The sequence below is a fragment of the Podarcis filfolensis genome, assembly GCF_964270895.1.
Source record: "Podarcis filfolensis genome assembly, chromosome: 11".
Classification (NCBI taxonomy): Eukaryota; Metazoa; Chordata; class Lepidosauria; order Squamata; family Lacertidae; genus Podarcis; species Podarcis filfolensis.
This window is the reverse complement of record NC_139613.1, coordinates 54,336,953-54,344,464: the sequence shown is the minus strand read 5'-3', so window position 1 is coordinate 54,344,464 and position 7,512 is coordinate 54,336,953.

The following is a 7,512-nucleotide window of genomic DNA, read 5'->3' as shown; positions in this document are numbered from 1 at the left end:
GGAATAGCCGAGCTTCCCAAAAGCTGCAGCTTTCCAGGGCCGTCTTTGAAGTAGAACAGCAGGCATGGTTTGGGGACACTTTGGAGCAAGCACTAATTGCCTACAGCTGTGCGCTGCCTCCCCCCTGGGGGAACTCGGCCTGCAACGAGGAGGAACCGCAGAAATGGTGAACTGTGGCACATCTCGGGTATGAAGAAGATGCTGTGCCCCTGACAATTTAACTCTCGGCTGCCTGACTCTGGATGATGGCAGATGTGAAGCCCTTGCCGTTAAAAGCACCTCTCCATGCTACTGCACAGTTGCTAGCCTGGCTTTGTTCCTGATGATATAACACAGCTGCAGGCATTAATTAACACCCCTCTTTTATTTTATTTCGCTCTAAAGGAAGTCATTCAGACCCTGGTGATGGAAGACTTCTGAAGGCATTTTAAACCTATCGCTTGTAATCACTGGCTCCCAAATCCACGATATGATCTTTTCCAAATGGGCGGGCAGAGCCTCCTATTTAATTTCCAAGGAAGTGACAACAGCCTTGGCAAAGAAGGAGCCTTAATGACACATCCAGCACAAAGAAGCAGCGGAGAAGCCTTGGAGCCTCGGATTAACCGTTCACAGAGCAGCCCTTAAGCATCTTCATATGTTTATTATACTGGGGGTGGAGAAGAGATTGCTTTCTTCCTGAAAGCTCCCTGTGCTCATAAATCACATCAAAAAGAATACACAAACATGTACCTTCCATGCTAGTGTACCAGGACCAGCCCAATGTAATCAGGTCTGTGCCAGAAAGGAAGGTGGCAAAAAAGCAGGATTTGGGGAACTCCAATTTTAATTCAGTCTCCCCCTGACCCTTGGAACATGGTTGTCTCTAAGCTGTAGGGTCAGCTGCCCATTTCACTGCCGTCTCTTTCTGCTCGCTCCATAAAAACAAATGGAATGAAAGCCCCTTCACTCCCCTTGCTTGCGTGAAGGTGGAGGTGCCACGAGGGTAGGACTTCAGGACAGAGGTCCAGGTCCTTGTACGGTGAGCAGGACTGTGCCCAATTGCAAGTGTGCTGGTGTGGCATGCTTGGAAGTAGAGTGGTACCTCAGGTTACAAACACCTCAGGTTACAGGCTCCACTAACCCGGAAGTAGTTCCTCGGGTTAAGAACTTTACCTCAGGATGAGAACAGAAATCGCACGGCGGCAGCGGGAGGCCCCATTAGCTAAAGTGGTACCAGGGGCGTCTTACCAATAGAGGCTAGAGGCGCAGGGTGCCAGGGCACCAAGTTCTGGAGGGCACCAGGGACGAGGCAGAGGCTGGACGCGGCACCTGCCGGCATCAGCTCACCGCCCTCACCCACCTCCGCCATGCCACGCCAAAGCAGTGCCACACCAGGAACCTCCACCTGCCGTGGCCACCACAGCATGAAGCGGCCAGCTGAGCCGGGAGCCGCCGCGTCCAGCCTCCACCTCTTCCCCGCCGGAGAAGCTGCCCTCCAGCCGTTGTCCACCTCCTCCAACCCCGCCGGCAGCACCGTCCTCCCTAAAAAAGGTCAGCAACTCTGGGAAAGGGGGGAGGCCACCGGCAGGATCTTCGTACCACGGCACCGGATATGCTCAAGATGGTCCGGAGTGGTTGTTGTTGTTTAGTCGTTTAGTTGTGTATGATTCTTTGTGACCCCATGGACCAGAGCACACCAGGCACTCCTGTCTTCCACTGCCTCCCGCAGTTTGGTCAAACTCATGCTGGTAGCTTTGAGAACACTGTCCAACCATCTTGTCCTCTGTCGTCCCCTTCTCCTTGTGCCCTCCATCTTTCCCAACATCAGGGTCTTTTCTAGGGAGTCTTCTCTACTCATGAGGTGGCCAAATATTGGAGCCTCAGCTTCAGGATCTGTCCTTCCTGAGTGGTACCTCAGGTTAAGAACAGTTTCAGGTTAAGAACGGACCTCCGGAACGAATTAAGTTCATAACCAGAGGTACCACTGTACATATTGCTGCCTAAAGCGGGGGGCTCCTGGAAGAGCAGTAAGGCCAGAATCTGAAGCTACCTGACTGTACTTCTGCATGGATCAGAGAAAAGAAACTCTTGAGGTAGCACTCCCCAAAGCACACACGCACTGCATAAGACGAGATGCTGGGGGTCCCATAAATTACACTCTGCCTCGGGCACCAAACTAGCCTGAGCCACCTCAGCAACACACAGCAGATGCCAATTTGTCTTTCTCTCCCGTTACAGAAAGCCAATCCCCTGACACGAGCAGGGTGGCCTCCAGGCCTGATGATAATCACCTTGCTTCCCAGAATTGCTTCACTCCGTAAACGGTGCCGTCCACCCGCATCTGGGTTGCGAGCTCACTGTTTTGAGGCAACCACGGAGGATGTCAGTAAAATGTTGAATAATATTCTTTTAATGGGGAATAATCATGTCGACCTGGCAGCGCTCACGCAGCATCTCCATATGGCAGGCACATGATTCGCATTCCGCACTCCTGCACCAGTCCTCTCTGCTTCAGTCTAGGCGATGATTCCACAGCCAGCACGTGATTTGCGATAGCTTGCTGGAAGAATGACTGAGAGAGACAGAGAGGGAGACACAGGGAGATGAGAGCGGGACAGTATCATGCACTGTTTGAGCCATGGGGATGCACTGGACTCCTGGAGCTGTCACCGAACATGGCCTCCCCACAGCAAGGGCTGTCCATCTCGCTCGTAGTGCTTGCGAGTTCTTTCCATGGGTGGGATTCTGCTAATGAGCCCCATCAGTGGAAGCCCTGCACAATGACTTCTGCTTGCATGACAGGGTTTGCCTCACTGGCTCAGTGTGTGTGTGTGTGTGTGTCAGAATCCATGTTGTGATTGCGGCATGTCATGCAAACTTTGCTGGTTGGGTGGGGTTGCTCAACTTGTGGAGCGCATTTCCCCTATGAGAACCAGTGGTGCAGTTGGGTAATCACCCCCCTGGTTTACATGTCAATCTATATTCGGTGCCGGATTTATAGCTGTATAGCTATATTCGGTGCCGGATTTATAGCTATAGCTTAGGGCCCCACTCGCTTGGGGTCCCCCCCCAAAAAATAAAGGAAAAAAAACTGGATGTACATTTCCAAAATATAAGATAAAAAAACAAATAAATTAAAACCTACATACGGCAACAGTGTTTTGTGTTGCGTAGGCTCCTATGATGTAAGTAATGGGCCTTGCCTGCTCCCTAAAATATTACTGGCTTGCTCGTTTCTATATATAGGGTGCCTACATTCTGCATGGACTGGTTGCCTGGCAATATGGGCAAATGGCTTGAGATACCTGTTAGGTCCATAAATTACCACATAGCATATATTCAACACGAAAAACAGTGACAATTTGTTGTTGACGAAGGACAGCTGGACATATAAAGGGCCCCATTACCTTCAGCAGCTTAGGGCCTCATCAAAGCTAAATCTGTCTATATTATTGCACTGACTTCAAAATGCGGTATGCCAGCATTGCTGTATCTGGGTGCCCTCCTGAGCATTAAGCCAAGTGGGTCCTTGGCTTCTGCCTAAATGGCAACCACCTGAGGTTGCTCAAGCCCAGCTTTTCTTCCTTCTCATCTGAAGAATGACTGTAGATCCTACTTTGCATTTGGGTGGGTATTGTGGTGTCATTATAGGGTGAATTAATAGAAGCAATCACTCACTTGCTTGGGTGGGTGGATGGGTGGTGTTTTTGTGCAGCTGTATTCTGCAGCACGTCATTGACACCACAATAGTGAATTAGCAGTGGATCAATACTGGACTGGCCACACATCGTTCTGCTTTATTTAGTTGTTATATTTTGCCCCAGTGTTACTGCATTGTTGCTGTCAGAGGGGGCGCACTCTTGTGCTATAGTACAACCAAACAGGACAAAGAAAACCCTGAAAAGTTATTGGGATTCAGCAGGGAGCTTCAGCAGGGAGCTACAGGACTTGCATGGATTGGAAATGAAGGAGGATATTTACCATGAAACCTCTGCAGGTGTCAATAGTATTGAAAGTGGGATTTCTGCCCTGATACCATCATTAGCACACATTCCCAGGAATGCACAATAAAAAGGACTTTTGGAGGGACAGCTTGGAAATAATATAAGAATCTGCTGCTCTAATTCTATCTACGTTTAATTATATATGTCAGGATAAATATGAAGGGGTGTGTGTGTGTGTGTGAGAGAGAGAGAGAGAGAGAGAGAGAGAGAATGAGTTGTAACCTTTCCCTCAAGGCCATCATGATAAAATGTAAAAATATTATCCCATCTTAAAAGTTAAGTCCTAACAAATTACAGTACGTAATGCGCATGCAATGGGAGGTTAATGGGAGGTTGCCTGTTTTTTAAAAAAACAACCACAGAGGAAGCCAGGTCCAAAGTAAGTAGGTGGATTATTTTTTAATAGGTCATAGGATGAAATGCAACTCCAGCGAGAATTATCCACAGCTCATTGCCATTCGATAGCTCTTTGGTATTTCCCCCTCCCCTTTTTTTAAACTGAAGGATCACAACATTGTCAACCAAAGCTTAGGCAACAAATCCATCGCTGATTGACTATTGTAATGTGAGAAGCAAGGGGGGGGGGACTTCATGGCTGTAATCCAACAGAGGAAGCGCAGAGCAATTGCAGGGGTGTGCAGGTACCTTGCTAAAGAAAGTTGAAACCCCACCAAGCAACTGACAGGAGGGGAAGGGGGAGGCTATTGGACTAAAGTCACCCCCTCCTCTAGTCCCTTTCCTGAGCAGACTGGCAGCATATGAGCTTCTAAAAAAAAAAAAGATGCTAAATATGCACAGCATTGCTATTGGAACAGGCAGGAGAATTGTGCTGTGCATGTGTCTTCCCGTCCAACAACGTGTGTGCAAGTCTGATTTCACACGTATCTTGTCCCTAGCGGAGTGGGGCACATCAATGACTCCAGACCAGCATAAAACTAGGGTATTGTCGTCCCTTTCATACATTATTTTTAATATGCATTCATGACTGTTTGTGTTCATGATGGTTGTTGTTGTTTAGTTGTTTAGTCGTGTCCGACTCTTCATGACCCCCTGGACCAGAGCACGCCAGGCACTCCTGTCCTCCACTGCCTCCCGCAGTTTGGTCAAACTCATGCTGGTAGCTTCGAGAACACTATCCAACCATCTCGTCCTCTGTCGTCCCCTTCTCCTTGTGCCCTCCATCTTTCCCAACATCAGGGTCTTTTCCAGGGAGACTTCTCTTCTCATGAGGTGGCCAAAGTATTGGAGCCTCAGCTTCACGATCTGTCCTTCTAGTGAGCGCTCAGCGCTGATTTCCTTAAGAATGGAGAGGTTTGATCTTCTTGCAGTCCATGGGACTCTCAAGAGTCTCCTCCAGCACCAGAATTCAAAAGCATCCATTCTTCGGCGATCAGCCTTCTTGATGGTCCAGCTCTCACTTCCATACATCACTACTGGGAAAAACATGGCTTTAACTATACGGACCTTTGTTGGCATTTCATGATGGTATCAAGCCATTTATACACAATCACACTTTGAATACTGTTCGTGACTGCCGAAGTTTCAGAGTGGCATACGGCTTTGTTTCCATTTAGTAGGTACCTGCTGAAAACTTTCTTTCGGCCACCAATGTTCTGTTGTGCATGTGTTTTGTCCTGCATGTGTTTTGTTGTGCCTCTTCAGATAGCAATGGTGCCCCAGCTGAAGCCTGCACAATAAACTCCCAGGCTTAGCATTGCAGTGTGCATCCTGCTTTGTGTGTGCGAGCGTCACACACACACAGAGAGAGCGAGAGTTTACAAGTACAGCAATCCTACACCCAATTTCTTGCCCGAGCTCAATAGACTTACTTCTGAGTATGCATGCATGCATAGAATTGCATTGTAAACATAATAGGCTCTGCATTCCTCTCCTCAATTTCACCAGTCTGGACTCAGACCCTCCAAGTGTCCCTATTTTCCAGGGACAGTACCGGATTTACAGACGTCATCCCAGTTTCAGATATGATCCTGGAATGTCCCACTTTTCCTTAGGATGTCCCTATTTTTATCGGAGAAAGGTTGAAGGGTTTGGAGTTATGTGACCCCCTGAGCCAAGGAGATAAGTAACTTTACAACCTTTAGAAGGTATCTGAAGGCAGCCTTGTATAGGGAAGGGTTTTTTAAATATTTAATGTTTTATGATGTTTTTATATATGTTGGAAGCCACCCAGAGTGGCTGGGGAAACCCCGTAAGGTAGGGAAGAAGAAGAAGAAGAAGAAGAAGAAGAAGAAGAAGAAGAAGAAGAAGAAGAAGAAGAAGGGTATAGGATGTCCCTATTTTCATTGGAGAAATAAATGTTGGACAGTATGTGGACAGTCCCACTTTTGATGTAGTTTTGCACTCAAGCAAATTCCCACCATATGGAGAACGACCTCTCAGGGAGATCTAGCTTATCTTTCCCCTTTTCTATATTTTGGAAACTGTTTTTGCATGCGGGTGGCTGGGTGAAGCTTTTGTTGTCTAAGCCCTCACATGTTCATCGTCTCCTCTATAGCTGCAAGAACAAGGCCACAGAAGAAAGGGAGCGAGAGGCCGGTGGGTGGAAGTTGACTGCTTGGAACTAGTAACATAAAACAATATTGCCCTCTAGTGGGTTCATGACAAGTTACTTGTCAGGACATTCAAGTGAAAGGGGATGCAGCAGCAGCAGCAGTCAACTAAATGTGTTTCGAATCAGGATGGCAGAGAGACAGAATAGGTTATCTCTTTTATGGAACCAATGTTTACTTGTTAGGAAAAACAAGCATGCTTTCCATTAATGTTTCATCATGCTCTTCTGTACCACAAAGAGCATGTGTGTTTTGCTTAAGCCTGGAGACAGGTCTGAAGAACTGCTTACGTTGTGGGAAAATATTGTGTTTCTTTATCCCCAGGTGTTCCTTCACTCCAGCATCCCTAGGTGTAACTTGAAACCTGCACAGCACTCAGAAGATTATTAATCTATTAAGGCTGCTATCTCTTCCACCTATGGATGGGGAAGAAATTTAATTTTTGTTTGCATTTTTAAACCAAGATATGAATGGAAAGACAATCGCTCTTTGAAATTCACACTAAACGATTGAGTTCTTACAAATGCACATTTGGTATTATGTGGCACCTGTAATTCCACTGACTGAAGCAGTCAAACAGGCATCTGTGGAGTAAGGTGATCTCATAGGTAAACTGGTCTCAAGGGCTTTATACGCAAATAGTAACACCTTGAACTTGGCCCAGTAGCAAACTGGCAACCAACGAAGATCTCTGAGCACAGGTGCTCTCGTGTTATATGCTGACAAAGCCTCATTCCTGTCAGCAGTTGTGCTCCAGCATTTTCGCACTAACTGCAGTTTCTGGATCAAGCGTGACGGAAGCCCCACATAGAGTGCATTGAAGTAATCTGGTCTTGAAGCATGAACAACTGTGGCAAGGAATGCATGCCCTCCAACTTTTCTCCAATGAAAACAGAGACGTCCCCTCCAACATTTCTCCAATGAAAAAAGCGGGTGGCACTGTGGTCTAAACCACA